This window comes from Mixophyes fleayi, chromosome 4 (assembly GCF_038048845.1).
Source record: "Mixophyes fleayi isolate aMixFle1 chromosome 4, aMixFle1.hap1, whole genome shotgun sequence".
In the NCBI taxonomy this organism is placed as follows: domain Eukaryota; kingdom Metazoa; phylum Chordata; class Amphibia; order Anura; family Limnodynastidae; genus Mixophyes; species Mixophyes fleayi.
Window position 1 is genome coordinate 283,248,318 of NC_134405.1, and position 21,510 is coordinate 283,269,827.

The 21,510-nt window shown below is 37.2% G+C and overlaps 1 protein-coding gene across 3 annotated transcripts in view; it reads right to left on the reverse strand.

The window, feature by feature from the left end:
- Positions 1-21,510, reverse strand: part of KCNIP1 (potassium voltage-gated channel interacting protein 1) — a 692,067-nt gene that overhangs the window by 228,382 nt on the left and 442,175 nt on the right. The window lies entirely within an intron of this gene.

The window sequence follows — 21,510 nt, forward strand, 5'->3', positions numbered from 1 at the left end:
TAATAATGAATGACTGAATGAAAAGCTATTTCATTCTAAAATTCACTTGTACATCATGTTACTCCTTCACAGCATCAAGACTACCTTGTTTTATCACATTATTCATTCTATCACCTCCTTTACTTGTGGGCATTTCTTTCTGATGGCACACATTGCTTTAACTATGCTCTGTAATTATTCACTGCCTCCAATAATGAAACATAGACACTGTTAAACAGAACATAATGCTTGAGTTATAATTCAAATTATGGTATCCCAACACATACTAAGCAACTAAGAGGCCAGTTTATTAAGTGCACCATACCTTCGTTTAAATGGAGACGGAGAATATATAAGAAAAGTGATTCTGAATGTAATGGGCACCAGTAGTGTTGGCTTAAACATTTCAAAAACAGCAGCCCTATGAAAGTTTTCATTTCCACATTTTTGGGGAGTAACACTTTTCGATTGTAATTCCACCAGCAGACAATGTTTAGATAAATCACTAGAACAGGGTTTCCCAAGCCCAGTCTTCAGTGCCTCCTAATAGTGCAGAATTTTCAGGTGACAGGTGAAATATTTAGTACAACCTGTGGATCTGTTACAATGTGTCAGTCGGTAATGAATACACCTTATCATATATAAAACAGCCACTGTTAGGGGGCCATGAGGACTGGGTTTGGGAAACCCTGCACTAGAACATGGTCAGGGAAGTGTTTCAATGGCAAATTTTGGATCAGGTGGAAGTTCTACAGCATAAGCTGCAGAATTAGCTTATTCTTTTCCCAAACGTAATAGATTTTCTTTTTCCCTTTGCTGAGCTTCATTACTATATTCTTTGTCGATGACATGAGGTTATTATGAACAAAAAATGCACATTTGCAATGTGCAAACTTCCTTTCAGATGTGGTAAAAACGCCTCTTATTTTGTAATTAGATAGGCAATGGCACTAAGGACAATTACAGAAAATAAATATGTTTTACATCAGTCAGTTTATTAAAACATTTATATTGGTTGATATAACAATGTATTTCCTGGATATTTATGCACCTATATTGCTAATAGCACTAGCAACAATTGTCTAAAAACGTCAGAGAGCCAGGAGGGATGGAGGTGATGGAAAATGATGCTGGTTGCTGTTATGTGGGGTGTGATGCTGGTTGCTGTAATATGGGGGGTAACGCTGGTTTCTGTAAAGTAGGGGGTAATACTGGTTGTTGTAATGTGGGGGGTAATGCCGGTTGCTGTAATGTGGGGGGTAATTCTGGTTGCTGTAATGTGGGGAGTAATTCTGGTTGCTGTAATGTGGGGGTAATGCTGGTTTCTTTAATGTGGGGGTTATCTGGTTGCTGTAATGTGGGGGCAATGCTGGTTGCTGTACTGTGGGTGGGAATTGATGTAGTATGAGTGTGTGTGGGGGGTTATTTATTGCTGTAATTTTGGGTAGCAATCATGTATTGTCATGGTATTTATTGATGTAATCGGGGTGCTAACAATGTAATGTTGAGGGTCATTAGGAGAAATAAATCCCCCCCCCCACACACACACCACACACACTCATACTACATCATGCTGTACTGCACCAACAATGCGCACTACACCAGCGTCAGTGTGCAACAATACAGTGCATGGAGCCCACAACACTTGGGCCTGTGTGCTTTAAATGCCAGGGCTGATTTTTAGTCCCAATCCGGCCCTGAGTGACAGCCACACAGAGCGCCATTTATAAATATCTATGTATTTACTTAGAAATGTACGTTTTTTGGGTCCAGTGTTTGGATGTTGATTGTACAGTAAACTCTAGGTTATTTCATTATTATTATCTAGTTAAAATCTAAAACAAATTCACTGCAAAAATTATCAAAGTTAAGGGGACTTTTACTCTCAGTTGCAGGAGACATAATTTCTATGAATTTTATATGCACTTTTAGTCAATAGTTTATCCACTGGGTATTTAAAGAATAACACCAACCAACATACGTACAGTTTTAATCTGATCATGTGCCATAAGGTTTACTGCTCAGCATGTAAAATGCTACATTTTACTTTGAGAAAGTGAACAAGGTTATTGAACGTAACCTTAATATTCCATAAATCTTCAGATAAATGTTATAAAATACTTCAAAGTGTGATTTAAAAAAAAAAAGAAAAAAATAGAAGCCTAAGTCAATTTTTTTGCGTACTGTACACAAAAAACGTACACATACATCCCTTTACGCATAGAGAGGCGGTAAATGTGGGGGAAGCAGCGCACAAGTGGGGCGTAGTCACCTAATTGTGGCACATTAGGAAGGGGAAGCACAAGAAGATACATCTGTCAGGACATGATCTCTGGCGCAAGATACGGACATTGCCATTTAAAAAAAAAAAAAAAAAAAATGATTTAAAAAGAAGCAGTGTGTGCTCCACCAAAGAAAGTGCTATTAGGGCTCATAGCCTAGACTAGTAGTGACTATTTCATTCAGGGTGGGAGTGGTGAACAGCTTGGGGGCCCCGAAAAAACCACAACTATAACAGGGAAAACTGCAGCGTGGGGTCCCCTTGCTGTAATGTCACTCAACCCTAGCCTGTTCAGCATGGGGCTTAATTCCATAGGGGAACTGGTCCCACACAAAAATGCCCCCCTCCCTAGAAGAAAACAGCCTCATGCTGAAACAGCAGGGTTTCTCCCATTACCATTGCAGGTGGGTTTGGATAATAAATAGATAACAAATTAAAAGCAGTATTTTCTTCCTCTGGCACTACTCGTCCCAGCAAGCCCTGACAGCCCTAAACTGCTGGAGTATGTTGGTGCTTGTAGAAATACAAGTACCAGCAAAGTCATGACCAAAGAGATGCTCTGGTACCTGTAGGGCAGCAGGAAAATATACCGTAAAATCACACACACAAAGTAGTTTATTTACAAAAAAGACTTCCCTACACCTAAATCCAGGGAAAATCCTCTTCTTTCTTCCAGTTGTAAAACCATGTAGAAAAAAATAACAAACCCTATTAACAATGATAACTTGCAGAGGAGAAAAGCCACAGGTTGGGCTTCGCTCTGATTGGACAGAGTATGGGAAAATTGGTTAAAATCAGTTACATTCCATGTGGGGTATAACATGAATGAATTCTATTCATACAAATGTATCAATGAAATCCATTTGTATCACAAATTTTATATACGCACATAAGATACATACAGCTCAACATACAGACATTCACGTTTTTTGCATAAAATGCTACACAAGGCCAAATGTGTGTATTATTTTTGAATAATGAGACATCTTAATTATATTAATTTAAAAACACCATTTTACAGGTCATTACTTATCTCATTTATGTGTTGTTATTCATCAAATACACAGTTTTATATGAAGTTAATAAATCAGAAACATGATTTGTAAAATGATTTGTCTACTTCAATTAAATATTAATAAACTTAAATGTCAGTTGCTCATTTAAACAGCTACTTATCTGCTAAAGTTTACTATATATTTTTCTTTTATTCTCATAAACTATTCAATCCTATTATGTTAATGAATCAAGATATCAGAGAATGGGTTTTATTGAGCAGAATTATTTTTCGCATATAGTCAAAGCTTATTGACAATAACCATATTAAAATATTGAAAGCAATTTTCTTCCATCCAAAAGGCCAGATGACAGTGGTCAATAGCTTGCAACAAGTTAAATAAAAACGCTTGATAAAAATAGTAACCAACATCTTTGCTTTAGTTAAAATAAAGACTTATCTTGGTATTATCTTATCTATAACTCTTTTGTTCTCTTTAATATTTGCTTCATATATTACAAAGACTCAGTAACCATTTTTCTGACAGGAAATGTAATATTTATGATCATATCTAAGAATTCAGAAATTCAGCAGGAAAAAAGCACTTAAATGCTGTATATGTTTTTCAAAGCCATGAATGCATACCTAATAAAGTAGAAACAGGCCAGGTATTAAATTAATGGCTCAAAGTGTGTAATTGAAAATTACTTTTACTCAGTGCTATTTTTTGAAAAAAACTATTTTATTATTCACAGTCGTTCTCTGGCGAGTTTTAAAGAGAACCTGTCACTTTCTAGTAAATTCATTTTTTTGTAGTATACTTTGCACAAATAGATGTGCAAAAAAGAAAACAGTTTTTCTATACTCCCAGATGGGAGAGATCATAGACAAACAGCAAACAATGAATGCAAATGTCCTGACTCTGCTGAGAGTCAGGACAAACAATGTTCTATACTCAATCCAGGACAGCAAATGTCTTCATTTCCACTCCAGAGTAAGTGTTGGCGAGGCAGTATGCAGCCCGATGCTCAAGCAAAAGGCAATATGGAAAAAAACTATTTGCCAAAAGTTTGCTTTAGACCTTCATTTACCATTTTCCACTCAACAGAGCTATAACAGCTTTCTAATAAAAACAGACTTATTATCCTATGGACAACATTGTCATCTTTACAAAGCTATTTAATAGTATAAAAAAATATACCAATTTAGGGGTTCTAAAGTATCCAAAAGTGGACAATCACACTCTTTAATATAACCAGCTCTCCTGTAGCAAATCGGCATCTCCCTCCATTGCTTGAAACCGGGAGCCAATCTCACAGGGAAATGCAGCAGAGTGAGTACAATCTGTGTCCAAGCTTCAGGTAAGGTGGAGGAATTGATAGAGGGGAAGCCCTTTATTTACTACAAGGAGGGAGGACAGGATATATTAAAGGAAGAAGTTCAAAATAGGGCAACCCATATTACCTTTCACAACCAGAAGCCAACAATCAGCTTTGCAACTCAAGGCTTTTCACTGTTCTTCCTTTAAACTACTTTACTCTTGTGTACAAATGAAGTGTATTGTTGATAAATGCAAAACGATTAAGAAAACTAATAAAACATGATTTATCTTATTTGCAGAGAACAATTGTTTTTCAGTGAGTAAAATGCAGTGATATATATCAAGTTTTGCAGTGGAAATTTTAGACATTTCTGACATATCAGTGAAGCTATTGTCAAGTTTTGCTTTTGCTTTTGCTCGGGTTTGTCATTCCATGTAATGTCATTCCACACTGTGTTTAGTTTGCAATTTGTGGAATTCAAAGTCTATTGATAGATCTGAGATGAAGACAGTTTATTCTGCAATATGGTGTGATTGGGGTGAGATTGTGAACACGTAAGACCATCCGTAAAATGTGCAAAGTTTGGCAGATAAATGCAGCTCGAGGCAAATAAATTGTGGAACAGCTTGGAAAATGATGCTGTTCTCTACCTTGCACAATCACAATAGGTTGCTACGTTGTGAATTATTATCATGGCATGTTGCCTGAGGGTATGTTCACAATAGAATACTACAGTCTTCTGTTTAGAAAAGTTTTCGAAAGCACCCATCTGACACTGCCCTAAGTCTTCTGCAGTTTTGATACAGTCATCTTACTATCAAGACAGGTATGTGTTGGACTAATCAACAAAAATTCTCAATTCTGCACCAGAACTCCACCTCTGTAAGGGTGTCTTAGAATTCTTGCTATACTGTCCATATGTAAAATAGCAGCCCTAGATGAGGCCCAGAGTCTCCTTTGCAGCATTTCTTACAGTCTAAAAATGAAAAGCTTGTATTAAACAACATGTACAAGACATACATTAACACTTTTAAAAGTAATAAGTAATATGCAATGCAGCATATTGACAGAGAGGTAGGGAAAAGGATGTGCAGCCGATTTTCAAATAAACTTTTCAAAATTTAAATAATGTTAAATAAAACACAATTGGATTTCCATCTATAGGCTGAAAATAATATGTACTTTGACTTTCATAATTTGTTTGGCAGTTACAAACTTGGTATGATTATTGTGATCAGAGCTGCCATCAGAATCTGTGGGGCTCAGTACTAATGAATTTGGCAGGTCGCCCTCTCACCCGTCCCTATTTGCTGTACATGCCTCCCCCCTCCCTCATCACAGTAAATGCCTCCCCCCACTTCCTCATCACAGTAAATGCCTCCCCCCACTTCCTCATCATAGTAAATGCCTCCCCCCACTTCCTCATCACAGTATATGCCTCCCCCACTCCCTGATCACAGTATATGCGTCCCCCACTCCCTGATCACAGTATATGCCTCCCCCCACTTCCTCATCACAGTAAATGCCTCCCCCCTTCCTCATCACAGTAAATGCCTCCCCCCACTTCCTCATCACAGTAAATGCCTCCCCCCACTCCCTGATCACAGTATATGCCTCCCCCCACTCCCTGATCACAGTATATGCCTCCCCCCACTTCCTCATCACAGTAAATGCCTCCCCCCACTTCCTCATCACAGTAAATGCCTCCCCCCACTCCCTGATCACAGTATATGTCTCCCCCACTCCCTGATCCCAATATATGCCTCCCCCACTCCCTGATCACAGTATATGCCTCCCCCCACTTCCTCATCACAGTAAATGCCTCCCCTCACTTCCTCATCACAGTAAATGCCTCCCCCCACTCCCTGATCACAGTAAATGCCTCCCCCCACTCCCTGATCACAGTATATGCCTCTCCCACTCCATGATCACAGTATATGCTTCCCCCACTCCCTGATCACAGTATATGCCTCCCCCACTCCCTGATCACAGTATATGCCTCCCCCACTCCCTGATCACAGTATATGCCTCCCCCACTCCCTGATCACAGTAAACGCACTGCTACCCCCTCACCATCCAATCACAGTAAATGCTCCCCTCCTCACCATCCCATCACAGTACATGTGTCCCCCCACTTCCTCATCACAGTAAATGTCTCCCCCTACTCCCTGATCACAGTATATGCCTCCCCCACTCCCTGATCACAGTAAACGCACTGCTCCCCCCTCACCATCCAATCACAGTAAATGCTCCCCTCCTCACCATCCCATCACAGTAAATGCTCCGCTACCCCATCACAGAAAATGCTCCGTTTCCCCCTCCCCATCATAATAAATGTTCCACTCCCTCCCCCTCCCCTATCATACTAAATGCTCAATTAACTTATCTTGTTCTTGAAACGATGCGGCAGTTACTGATAGACCGGGAGCGCAGAGCGCAGTGATGACATCACCACATGCTCCCAGCCTATCAGTACCTGGGAGCCGCAGCATCACGAGGGAGAGGAAGGTGGTTAGTCAGACTAAAGGGCCCAGACAGTCCAGGGGGCTCAGAGAGATGGAGGTGTCTGTCCGAGCCCCTTATAGCTGTACTGGCCATACCCCCCCGAAGGCGGCCCTGATTGTGATTTATGCATCTGTCGTAATAAAGTCGTATGTGAGCAGTGTATATGTTTCTGTGTACTGCCTATTGCTTTGTAGATAAATAAGTATATTTTCCCATTGAAATCAATTTAAGCTTTCAACAGCTTGATGAAAGTCAGATGCACTGAAATGGAACTAGTAGTCAAAACAAACAGTGCAGCACAATGCAATTTTAAGGCACAAATACGTGCTGTCTCAGGTCTTACATGCAGAATGTTACCATCAGTGTGTATGTAATTTTTGGTGACTGACTTGAAACATCTTTTTTGTAGATTGCTGATTGTGATCTTCATTTGTGTAATTTGTTTGGCATTTAATAGTAAACACACCCAAAATAATTAATATTCAATTTGTTCTGCCGTCAGTGCAACCAATTGCCTGTGTTTTTAGTAAATTAATGAGAGACTGTAGCTATTTAATTAATTAATATTATGATACAGTAGAAAATGACTGGTTTTAGAAGACATATATAAATATATATAAATACGTTATGGTGTTCAACTGTGTTGGTGATAAAGAATTATCCTGTGTGCTACTTTTACTGATAAATTTAAACATGGAGAATTAGAATTATTATATTTTGAAAAATGAAGAAATTATATTTTAATTACGGATTTTAACACCAAGTTGTGAAATACAAAGCATCACCCATCTGCCAGAAAATTTAGGAGAATTGTGAAACTAAAATTCGGGGTTTATAGACATAAAATTAAAAAAATATATATTTTACATATTATATAGTTATATAAATTATTTAATCTGTTTAACCATTTCACTACTCAGACTTTTTACACCCCTGTGCTGAGCCTATTTTGGCACATTTTGGACTAGTCACACTCCAACATCAATATCAGTAGTTTGTTTATGCCCACAAAAACTATGTTTTTTGTTTTTTTTAAAAAACTTTGTACTTTTAGAAAATACCATTAGTTTCCTTCTTGACACTGTAAATAAAATCACATTTTCAAATAGTATTCTACTATTGTTATTAGGTTCATACTCTATTTAAAAAGCTCCAACATTTTGTGCAGTACTGTTTAATTAGATAAGGCACACCACGCATAAGGGCTCCATTACTAACAATGCGCTTAGGTACATAATGTGGACTAAACCACATTAGAAGCTTGGACTAGACAGATAACAGCTAACTACTGATTGGATACTATAGTTCAGTGCAAATTTTTAACCTTTATATAGTATTAGTAAAATAGACCTAAAGAGTGTTGAGAGCTTTGCTCCAGAGAGCTTACAATTTAAAGTATCACAAATAAGCAAATCTTTTTGAGGTATTGACTGTCTATTTTAGTGATGTGTTTTGTTTTCGTTCATTTATAGAAAAAGCTTTGCAGAAAGCCTACTTATAATTTGATGTGTTGAATGGTGGGAAATATTGTCAACTCTAAACACAACTCAATCAACAGCAAATAGCAATCAAAGCATAGACATGAAGCTCATGGTGACAACAATCATTTCTGTGGAGGAAGCAAAATGCTGTGTGTTAGTTAATAGAAACCATATTGCTTATCAGCTAAATTCTACAATCTGAGTCTATTCATCAAAGATCCTTTTTTTTCCCCCAAATACAATATGTTGCTATGATATTCCTATGTAACTATTATTATTATTATTATTATTAATAATACTATTCTTTATTTCTATAGTCCCAGTGTATTACACAGCACAGTACAGTCACACCAATTCATGCCCCAGAGGAGCTTATAATCAAAATTCCCTTCTGTAGGTATACAGACACATGGGCCAATTTTTCGTCAGGGGGCCAATATCTATGTTTTTGGATAAGTTTGGAGTTGGACTGTGTTAGAAACTGGACCGCCTGGAGGAAATACAATTATAAACTCCATGCAGTTAGCATCCTCTTTGAAAGTAAACCCAAATTCAAAAATGTGTTAAAACCTGTTGTGACAGAAACCCAGGAAAATTGTTGGTGCAGGTAAGACAGCTTTCCAAAAGCTTTAAGCTCTAGTAAGAGCCAGATAAAAGGATTCCATGGAGTGAATGGAGAGAAAGGGAGGGCCTCTATTCATTAGGGCCATTTGGGGTCTTCTGACCTGTCACACAGACGGTAGGCTAATTTTCAATTTATCTTGCACGGTGTAGTTTAAAATGTTCTCAGTCTGCTTAGTTAGTCTCTCTAACTACCTGGAGAAAGAAGTCTGGAATCCTCCATAGAGAGAGAGAGAGAGAGAGAGAGAGAGAGAGAGAGAAAAGTGCTATTTAGTCGTAAGTGAGCAAAATGGGACATCAGGGGGTAAATGTATGAATCTCCGGATTCTTCATCTCCGGCGTGTTCAGCCTCTTCAGCGCTTAAATTTAAAGCGGCGCTGCATTGTAAAGGGAAGTTTCCCTTTACAACGCAGCGCCGCTTTAAATTTAAGCGCTGAAGAGGCTGAACATGCCGGAGATGAAGAATCCGGAGATTCATACATTTACCCCCAGCTGTTTATTTGTGAGCTGGTCATCCTTCCACACTTAGAGATGTATTCTCTAATGTATTGGAGCCAAACAGGCTAAGTTATATTTTGTTTTGTTTTCCATCTTTAATAAAACTAGCTGAAGCAAGTTGTACCATAACATTGTAATGCTTGGACTTTTTATGGCTGCTGTATAGAAAAGCATCCCTTCTACCCCAGGAGACTGCATCTATACCACGATCTTGCAACACTTTATATAAATCCTTTACATATATGAGATTCACTAGCTCAGACTCTCTGCTTTTTTAGTATCAGTAATTTATATAGTGCCCACATATTAAGAAACAATATAAAGAAAATATTTAATTACTTACATATATCCTTGCCCCAGTGAAGCATATACAATATATATTTCCTACCACATCGGCACATGAACACTAGGGTTAATTTCATCTACAAACTGAGAGAAAAATACAAACTCCACAAGGAGAAGAGTGGTAGTCCCCAAATTCTTCAGGTCCCAATCTTGGAACAATATTGAACTGCCCATCTGAGAAAGCAATTGTGAAAGCCTAGGATACTCACATTCCACTTTGTCATCATCAGTGCATCCCATAACTCGCATTATTCCAGTACAAAGTTAAGCATAATAAAGGGAAATTTAGTTTATTTTACATGCTCTGTATATAGACCTTTTTTTAAGCATATATTTAAAAAATAATATACAAAGTACAAAGCTGTACAATTCAAAACCAGCTGCAATTGTACTATAGAGAGAATTGAGTTTGCAAAGAAAACGGAGGAGAAGTTTGCACAGGCTAAAAGGGGTTAAGTGAGGGTGTTCCTAACAGAAAGGCACACCAGGGGAACTAATTTTGCCAACCACTGCATGAATAATATTTCAATATGTGGAATATAAGTATTGAAATATGATTAAGGAGTGGAGAGGATGCATTTTAGGGGTGTTGTTTGCTGCGTGGAGCAACACACACAGCAATTTCCATTATGCCAAAGGACAATTTAGCACCGAGCTGGTGGTCTTCTGTTTAATGGAACACATTGCCCACCGTTATGTTGAATGTTGGTGGATAAGTGTTTCTTCAGATGCACTCCGAACAATGTAATAAACCACTTCACATGCACAATATTTCCACATGATATGCAGTCATCATATTGCCTCACTTGCATGATTAATTTAAAAGCATAAATGAGGCTAAACCAAGCAGTATTTTAGGAGAAAAATATTTAAGTGAATTTTATTTAGAGGTGCGCCTCTTCAAATTTTCTGTCTCTGTGCTCACCTTGACTCACTACTTGTTTGTAGAGGTGTCTGCGGAGAATGTAGGGTTTTCAGGCACGTTAATGTGCACTGGGCAGACCATCCTGGTGTACTTACAAAACCATGGTGTTTTGCAGTATGCATCATGTGCGCCTCGTAAATTAAATTCAATGAGTAGTAAAAAAGTGTACCCTTGTATGTGGTCCTGTACAGTATATTTTTAATAAGCATTGTGTCCCTTTTCCCTCCCTTTATAAAGAAGGTTCTATAAACAACAATATGTAGCCATATATTAGCCTATTGACTATATATATTGCATCAAGCTTATATGCCAATTTTGTTGGTCATGTCCGGTCAAGACCTCCTGGAGGGTAGGAGGAGTGGGATGGGGTTTCGCGAATAACATAGTTTTGACCCCACCCCCAGTGACGTAATGCCTGTTACGGCTGTAAAAAGACCCAAAACAGGCATTACGTCACTGAGCGCAGGACCAAAATTACGCTATTCCCCGAGAATAGCGTCATGCCGCCTTTAATCCGTCCACTTCACTAGTGAAGTTGGCAGATGTGGAAGAACTGCCAGCTCTCCAGGGATTTTAGGAGACCTACCCAGAATTTGGGTGTCTCCCGAACATTCCGAGAGAGTTGGCATGTATGGCATCAAGTTATATCGGACAAAAGGGATGCTATTGGGACAAAGCTTGGAGAATTCATATATTGAGCATATCTCCCAAATGTCCTGATTTGCAGACTGTGAAAGTGGTGGGGCTTACAGGAAAGTGGGTGGGGCTTCATCTGAAAGCGCGCCCAATGTTGCCAAATTTCCTTTGTCCACTGCACAAAAAACTGTTTCTAATGTGAATTTGTACCAAGGTGCAAATGCAGTGGCAAAATGCATACTTGCAAACTCAGTATTTTTTTTAACAAATGTTAATTGTACCTCATTTACCATTTAAAAAGATGAGAGATGTGCTTTCCTTTTCTTTTTTAAACTCATGTGTGATGCAGCTGTTGCATCTTGACCTAAGGATTTATTACACATTCCCACAGAACCTTCGCTGGGTCTGCAAAACATAATTAATGGTTGCAAATTAATGAATAGTATGGAGCAAATTTAGTAGAATTATTTAATAAGTCTATAAATATACAATGTATTATAGACACTTTAAATTTATCTGGATGTTTCTTACTTGTTTTTTTTTTACACACAAGCAGTGCATTTTTCATACTGCATACAATGCAAATTTGCCATATCTCTCTGAAACTAAATGAACATTTGTCTATGGCTTTCTCTTTTTTGTTTAGTCTATACAACATCAGTATTTACTTTCAGTTAATTTACCATCAATTATTTACATTCGGTATAGGTCTTAGAACGAACAGCCTTTTTTTCCATCAAGATTTTTTTCTCAGTGCAAGAAAAAATGTTTCAGGATCAGATAAGACTTAGCTGTGAGGGAGCATTTGGTTTTAAATCCCTTATGTCAGGCAAGGCCTAAAATATAGTCATTGTTCATGGTCCACTGGTTTTATGCCCTCTAAGCATTTTCAACAGAGAGATACATCTGCACAACACTGAAGCAGCATGAGGTGAAATAAATAAATAAAGTCAAGCTGAATTATGCTGCACACAAAAACAGAGTACATTATTATCCTACTTTTCATATACTGGCAAATGCATATTAAATCTATCTAGTTGTATAACTATATTTTTTATTATTTAGGACAAATGTACACCCACAAAGGGATAGTCAGAACATTACTGCTTATAGATCAAAGGTAATGCACATCATACTTGCAAGGATGAGGAGTTTGGGACTGTTACACACAGACATGGTGAGCTACTGCATCAGGAAAAATAGTAAGGGGCACTGTTGCTACATAGGAACAAAGTCATTGGTTACAGCCGGAGGGTTAAGAAACAGCCTTAAAGCAGCAATCCCAAGTTTTTTAACATAAAACACTTAGACAGGCTACCTTGACAATTGCCATTTTCTTTTGCTTGTTCCTTCAGGCTGCATTTATAATTCTGAAGAGTGTCATGTGACTACCATGGCAACCAGAGACAGAAGTAGCGAGCTGTGGCCCCGCTGCAGGGAAGCGAGAAGGAGGGATCTGGGGCCCACAGCTTGATAGTTCCCCGTGAAGTGGGCCCCATTATCTTTATGGGCCCCGGTGAACCGCACCCGCTGCTCCAATGGTAGTTCCACCACTGATGGCAACCATAGGCACATGGCACATTATGTAGTGTGCAGAGAGCCTTTGAAACACCTCTCTGAGCTCTACCCCAACTTCTCCCCCCACTGTCTTCACGTGACATGCCTATTTATGTGTGCATGTGTGTGCATGTGTTTACTATTGGTAGTCATACTATGTGACCTCCAGAGACATTTTGAAAAGAACATACGGATATGTAGACGGACAGCTAAGAAAAAGGTACTTAACTTGTTATTTAAAGAAAATAAATAATCTTTTTTATGGGATTGATGCTTTAAGCTTTAACCACTGAAAGTCTATCACTGTAGAAACAGTATGTGAAATTCAGACTTGAGTGGCTGAAGGCAGCATAAAGGTCCTGTAGCAGGTATGATCCTCTAAGAGATTGGGCTAAGTTGTCACTGTCTATATGTTTGCATCATGTATGCTTTATAAGCTATACTGTTGTATATGAGGTTATAATGCAGCATTATGTAACTAATGCTATAAGACTATAGGGAAACTTATACCTCTAGATAGATGCCATTATGGAGCTATATGGTGGCAACCATTCCTCCCAAAATTCTTATAAACCTCAAATTGAACTACCACACATTCTATGCACCCAACCATATCACCCAATCTCCTTTGACCAATGGACAAAAATGGCACTGTCCCACAAACAATACGGTTATTAGAGGTATGTTATTAAGCTATATAAGTGCAAAAAGATAATAATCCGATAATAATGTGAGTCTATATGTTAGCATCTGATTCTATATAGTGGCATTATTGGTGCTGGACAGTAGGTGGTATTAAAAGACTATATGGTAGCATAAGCCTTTATGGTGGATGTACTGTGTGTGCTGAAATATTGTATGTAAATACAATTAAGTCTGTTGTACATAGTATTTACTTTTCTGCTATATTAAATATTTACATGTACTTTACTTGCATGCCAAATATCTATTTTTCACTGTACTCAGGTACACTTTATATGTGCTTAATAGTCATATCCACGATATCATCATCCGGTTGTCAGATTTTTGAGGAAACAGTAGACCCATTATCTTCTTGCACATGGCAATTTGTATTTACTATACAGTGTTCAGTGCATTTTCTCATAATAAATTGCTGTGTTTTACAATGCACAAAAGATGGTACTTTTATTTAATAGATGGTTGTGCTGTTTTACATCCGCAACTCTCACCACCATATTTTTCCATGTTGTCATCCTACACTACATCTTATCTGTATAAAATATATAAAATTAAAGTAAATAATCCTTTCTAACCACATGTGTTAGTGTTTAAAATACATAAACAATAAATTATTATTACACAACATAAAAAAACAATGATGTGCAAGACAAGAAGTGTGCCAGCCCTGCATCCCTGCCCTCCCTGTCCACAAGAGGTTTCTGTCCTGCTTGAGCTCACCATAGAACACCTGATTAGGGTTTGACAGGTGTAAGACTCCAGTCAAACTTACCTCCTGGCCCTTTCCAAAATCTGAGTCTGCCCCTCACATTTGTATCGACAGTTACAGGTGCAATAAAAGACCATGGACTATACATCAGCGTCAAGGTGGATTAGAATGTAGTGGGGACAGAGCAAACTGAAGTGTGGTCAAGCGTGCCCTGATATTTTTATATTGGACATAACCATGACCAAAATACAAACCTTGGGCCTGATTCATTAACGATCTTAAATGAAGAGGATCCTTATTTCAGTCTCCTGGACAAAACCATGTTACAATGCAAGGGGTGCAAATGAGTGTTCTGTTTTGCACATAAGTTAAATACTGACTGTTTTTTCATGTAACACACACATATCAACTTTACATTTCAGTGTACAAATAAGCTATCAAGTTTTTGTGTGTTACATGAAAAAACAGTTAGTGTTTAACCCTTGTGCAAAACAGAACACACATTTACACCCCTTCCATTGTAACATGGTTTTGTCCAGGAGACTGAAATAAGGATCCTCTTCATTTAAGATCCTTAATGAATCAGCCCCCTTCTGATGAATATACAGTTGTCAATAATAAAGATTTTCTATAAAATACAATGGTTATTTTGCAGACGATGGGAACAGAGATTCCATTAAAGCCTTCCATTTGAAGTGGGGCTAATAAATTTTACATGGTATTGCCAAAATGAATTAAATTGAAAACTTGGATAAATGTGGTTGTTTTAGTGGCCGTATCACTGAACAAAATAATTATTAATGGTCTTTTTAGAAATTTGGAAATCTTTGCTCTAAAAAAGTTATAACATTCTACTATAAAAATGTTATGTTTGGGTGCACATAAACAACCATCAAGGCATTATGAATTATGCATCTAGGAATAGAGTCACAGTGTTGAAACTATTATTTTGTAATCTGTATTTCTTTCGTATTGTAACTAAAATTCAGTTTGTACGTTTTTATTTTTTAATTTGGAGCTTAATGGATTCAATTAAGAGTTCACTTTATATCAATTGAGGCATTCACATAAGTGACCTTATGGTTTTTAATCACTCTTTTATGGTGGTTTGTTTTTTAAATGTTTCATTCAGAAAGCAATTATTTCACTGTTAAGGTCATGAATGCCAGTAACTTTTGTATTATTATAAACTAAGGATGTTTTCAAAAGAAAATTGAATTGCTAAAAAAAACAGATATTACTGAATGAAGTTTAAACATGTAGGGCCTGATTCATTAAGGATCTTAACTTAAGAAACTTCTTATACCAGTCTCCTGGACAAAACCATGTTACAATGCAAGGGGTGCAAATTAGTATTCTGTTTTGCACATAAGTTAAATACTGACTGTTTTTTTCATGTGGCACACAAATATCAAGTTTAAATTTCAGTGTACAAATAAGCTACCAAGCATTTGTGTGCTACATGAAAAAACAGTCAGTATTTAACTTATGTGCAAAACAGAATACTAATTTGCACCCCTTGCATTGTAACATGATTTTGTCCAGGAGACTGAAATAAGAAGTTTCTTAAGTTAAGATCCTTAATGAATCAGGCCCGTAGAGCCTGATTCATTAGGGCACGTATCTGCTGATTTTAAGCGTATAGTATGCAGAATCACTATGTGCATGCCCAGAACAGACCAAGACGGCCATGAAACAAAGAGACACGGACATGTATGCAAACAATATTTGTGCAATAGTGAGTGCAAGCAACATTTGCTTCAGCTTCCGACTCCAGGGAGTGAAGTGGGCAGGGGAAGGAGCGTGTAGTCACTCTCAATATACTAAAGGGTGTGCCAAATTGAGCGTACAGCCATGGCCGTATCAAGCTGTATGGCCGTGATTGTCAATTGTTTTTCTGTCACATATCTTGTACGTTCTCTGGAGCTAGTCTAAGTCCCGATCATTAATGATGACAGTCTCGTATGCATCCTGTAACATGATTTTGCAATCACGAGCAACTGTAAAATGTATTTGTATGTTCAGTAGACATTAGCAAAGTTCTTTTAAAATAAACAAAATAATTTTTTTGACTGCTTTTTCATTAATGCCTTTATTATTAGCAGATGACATTAATTCTATAAGTTTTTACTTTCCTGCGCAGTCTTTTAAGAATTTATAATCAAGATAGGTATTGGACGTATCGTGCAGTGTCATGTGTAGTAGAGCACAGCAGACCTACTTTTGAATTCAACAGCACACATTATCTTGAGATCCGTTCGTTCCTGAATTCAGGAGTCCAGAACTCATGGATGTGTGCGAAGACTAGGGAGCACGATTTTGCTCAGAATGTGTGCCCTACTGAATAAATGTGAAGTTCAAGTTTCAATTTTATTAATTGTATGGGTGGGATACATTTTTCCAGTACCAATAATTTCAACACTAGTAATAGTGACCTAAAAATAGCAATTACTGTAAGGGGGACAAGGGGGTAATACAGACCCAACATATAAGAGACAGACAACATTCCCGACACGCTTGATACACAGCTGTTATAAATTGCTGTAGAAAATACAAGCATTGGGATTCTCGTCACTTACAATGGACACAGTGAGACTGCCGGTTTTAAGATGGCAATGGCAGGACCTGCTGACTGCATAATGTAATCCAGGTGGTGGGGCGTGGCATTGCTGCCTTAAAACCAGCAATCTTACTGTGTCCATTTCTTGTTATATTTATCCCTTTAATTAATAGTTTAATTATACAATGTTCCCTGTTTAGTCTAGCAACTTACTGGGGGGTGGCACTATGTGCAATAATATGTATTTAGTAGTGTTTTACATAAGTATGCACTATATTTATACAGGTGTGAAGTCTCAACATCTGTGACTCCTCTCAAAGTATTCCAAAGTACAATATAAACAACTGGCAGATAAATACATTCTGTCAAAATAGACAGTCATAATCAAATAGTCCTTAATTCATAGCTATATATTTAAAGAGCAGATAATTCCTTCTCTGGCTCACTTCTCGATAAATTAATGAAATTAAAGATCAGTATTTGGGCATATGTATCTGTAATCAAATACTTTTCACATGCATGTGATACATTTCTAGCCTTTTTATCTGTGTGTGTGTGTGTGTATAAATTTTAGTGTATGTTTAGTATGTTTATATAACATGTCTCACAAAGTGACCTAAGTAGTCTTAAAAGCTTGCTAACATCAATTCAGTTAGCCATTATAGGGTATCACACTAATTACACTTTTCTCTATATTTTCAAGAAACCTTATAGCTGTTGAACTTAGTCATCACAAGTTACAGCAAAACAGTTAATATACACTTGTAATAATATTAAAATGTGTCAAAGTATACAAAATTACAATCTGTACCCTAAAGCTCCTAACAGTAAACTCGTGTAATAGAGAACAATAATTAACAACTAGACTAACAAAGAATACATTCATATGCAGCATTGTGGCTCAGTGGTTAGCAATGCTGCCTCACTGCGCTGAGCTTGTGGGTTTGATTCCAACTTGGGCTTTACCCTTTTCCCTGGGTGCTTCGGTTTACTCCCACAGTCCAAAAAGATGCTGGTAGCTTAATTGCCTTCTAACAAAATGGGCCCTGGTGTGGCTTAAGTAAGGAATCTAGGGGGTAAGTTGGCTAAACTGCAGATTTGAAACAGTGGACACGTTGCCTATAGCAACCAATCAGATTCTAGTTGTCATTTTTTAGAAATTTTCTAACTATTTTTTACTAAATAAATGATAGATGACAAGAATCTGATTGGGGGTCTATTTCTTATTGGAAATTGCAGAGATACATCATGAAGAACTGCCGCTATTTACCATGTCATGGCTGCTTTGGGAGCCCAGGAGAAGACCCCCTCCTGCGCAATGATTTTTTCTTATTCATCTGCAGCCTAAAGCTGATCTCTGATTTCTCTGGCGTTTAGATTGCAAACTCCAGTAGGGCAGGACTGATGTGAATGATTACATATTCTCTGTGTAGCGCTTTGTAATATGGTTGGTTCTATATAGATATTCAATAATAAATGCTAATAGCTATTATATTTTAACAACATAGTTAATACATGACATACTGCATATACAAATGAAAACATTTATTATTCAGATTATGTTGATTTAAGAAAAATAAGCACCATTATAAGAAATACATATATATATATATATATATATATATATATATATATATATATATATATATATTATATAGATTAAATCAATAAAGTTTTGTGCTACGAATGATGCATTTCTTTTTATCTTCTTATTAGCAATAGATTCACAAAATAGAGTTTATTTTATGATTATCCAGAAAACACTCTTGAAACATCCAAAAATGCCACATTTCCAAATTTCCATAAAAAGGGATCATGTTAAAATTAAACAGGATTATCATTAGCCATCAGTCAATTTAAATATTTAAATAACATGTTTTGGAAACATTATCTGTTTCTATGGTTTAAACAGACTGGGAAATGTTTTTAATATAAGTATGTTAAAACTCCATTTGTGAAGCTTCTTTTCATAAATTGAACAGTGATAAATTGATATTATAAACTAAATGAAGAAATAAAATAAAAATATATATATGAATTTACCTTTTAAAGTATTTATCTAAGCAAAGTACACATGTAATTAGAATAATTAGTTAAGGTGTGGTGATAGTATTACCGGTAACTATGTGTAATTAATTCATGATGTGGTAGATATTATTTTGCATGTATTCACCCATTTTTGTTTCAGCAGGAACACAAATGGAATAAAAAGGTGATGAAAACACTGATAAAATGCCACAGGATAGAGAATCATTGATCTCTATGTTATTTTGAGTGTGCTGTCTAAAGTATGGCAATATGCACCAGTTGTAGGGATGCAAGGTAATAACGTTTGTCTTGACAAGCTATAGTTGAAATAAAATATATTTGCTACTTTTCTAACAAAAAGAACCGTCTACACTTGGGAAAAAATCAATAAAAACATAATTTGAACAGTGTTGGTACACAAGAAATAAAATGGATGTTCAAGGTTTAAAAAGTGTTCCCAATTATTTACATTTATTGGCTTGTCTAGCTCTCCTACCACTTTGAAAAAAGTACAGAAATATTTCGGTCTTTCTCCTTTGATTTTCAACCATGTTTGTTCTAACCAGAAATCCCAGTACTACAAATAAAATTTCACAAAATACCCCCTTGAGCACTAGAGAGAAAATGGCGCTCCCTTGTGTGAGCAAGTGGGACATCCAAGGAGTGTGGATGAAGCGGGGCGAATGTTTAAAAAGAGTACCTCAGGACTCATTAGTGAGTTTAAGAACTCAAGATTGAGCTTGAGATTTTTCAGAAAAAGTGCCTTGAGTCTTCTTGTTACCCCTTTAATTCTAATCGAGTAACCTGTTTCTGTGTTACCAAGCATGTCTGACTTCCAAGAGAGAGTTTCTGGAACTCAGTGTGAGAGGAGAATTAATGGGGAGTCAGGGAGTGAGCTTGAGAGAGATTTCAGAGAAGGATGATATAAGGGAATTGAAACCTTGTGAGTTTGGTTGCTTGCTCTGAGAGACAGCTGTGAGTATTGAGACTGCACTTGTTAGTTTACCTAGTGTGGCCAGTGACAGAGAGAAGTTGCCGGTTCCCAATGTGATACAGAATGCTGGTGTGAGCACACCCATGTTAGAAGCAGAGACTAGCGACAGGAGAGGAAACCTGTCATGTGAGAATGCCAGCTCTGGTGCCCAGATGTGCAATATATTTATAATGCTAATTAACTAGGAACTGTGCTGGAATCTAAATTTTTGGTTATGTAAATGAAGCAACCTTGTTTATTTCAAAGGGAAAGATATTCTGCCACCATTATTACATCAACTAAAAAGCTGCACTACATACACTTTACTGTTGTTAAACTTGCATGCGCATGGTCTCCTGTTTGCTAATTCACCAAAGGTAAACAGGGGTCTATTTATTAAAGTAGTGAACAAGTGTTTGAGTGAATAATTTATTCAATTAAATACTGCTTACAGAGTGTGTGTGTGTTTTTATTTATTAATTTACTTCTGCCTTATAATGGACAGGGGCCGTAAGGACCACTTGAGTGTTGAAGATGCAACACTTGGGTTAACAATCTTGTTTATTACCCCAGCTCCCACAACCCTTGGGGGTCAGGATGAGTTTCAGCATTTATCAGTATTTGGCTGGCTGTGGAAGGCAGACATACTGTATGCCCCCATAATAAAGACACCATACCTGCTTTGAACATACTGGGGCTGTTTTTTTACTGTAGCAGGGGACCTGACCTCATGGTCTCCCTGGTATAGTGGAAAACAGCCCATGATGTCCAACACTGCGGCTGTTCAAGGATTTGAGCAGCACACTGCCTGGTTTCAAATTACTAAATTATCATTATTGCATGGCCCTGTAAAGGCACAGTGGTGGAGCAATAGAGGAGCTTGATAATTTCTTTGCAACTCTGTGAAAACGATCTATTCAGCTGTGAATCTCATTTCTCAGAGAAAACATTAATGAACCCCCATTCTAGAAGATATAATCCACCTACTGTTAAGAATGTAATTCCTTATGGTGAGATTTTGAGATTATGTAAGAATAACACTGATATTTCTTATTATGATAGAGGTGCCAAACAATTTTGTTTTAGAACAAAGAGGTTATGATCATAGTCTTACAAACACAAAATTTAAGATAAAGTTAGAAATTGGAAATAAAGGGGTTTTTTTTGTTTTTATTTCAGAGTTGCATCATTATTTACCTATTTATCAATAAAGCCCAGATGGCAACTCCAAGCCTTATTTGAAAAAAAAATCTTTATTACTGTAATTTCTCAAATTAATATCTCCGGGAAAGTGACTATCTAGGTGATACTGGCCCAGAGCAGTAAAGGTGGACTTTCATAGAATTGCTAATTTGAGAGACTAAAGTACTGGAATGTATTTTTAGCACCAACTTCAG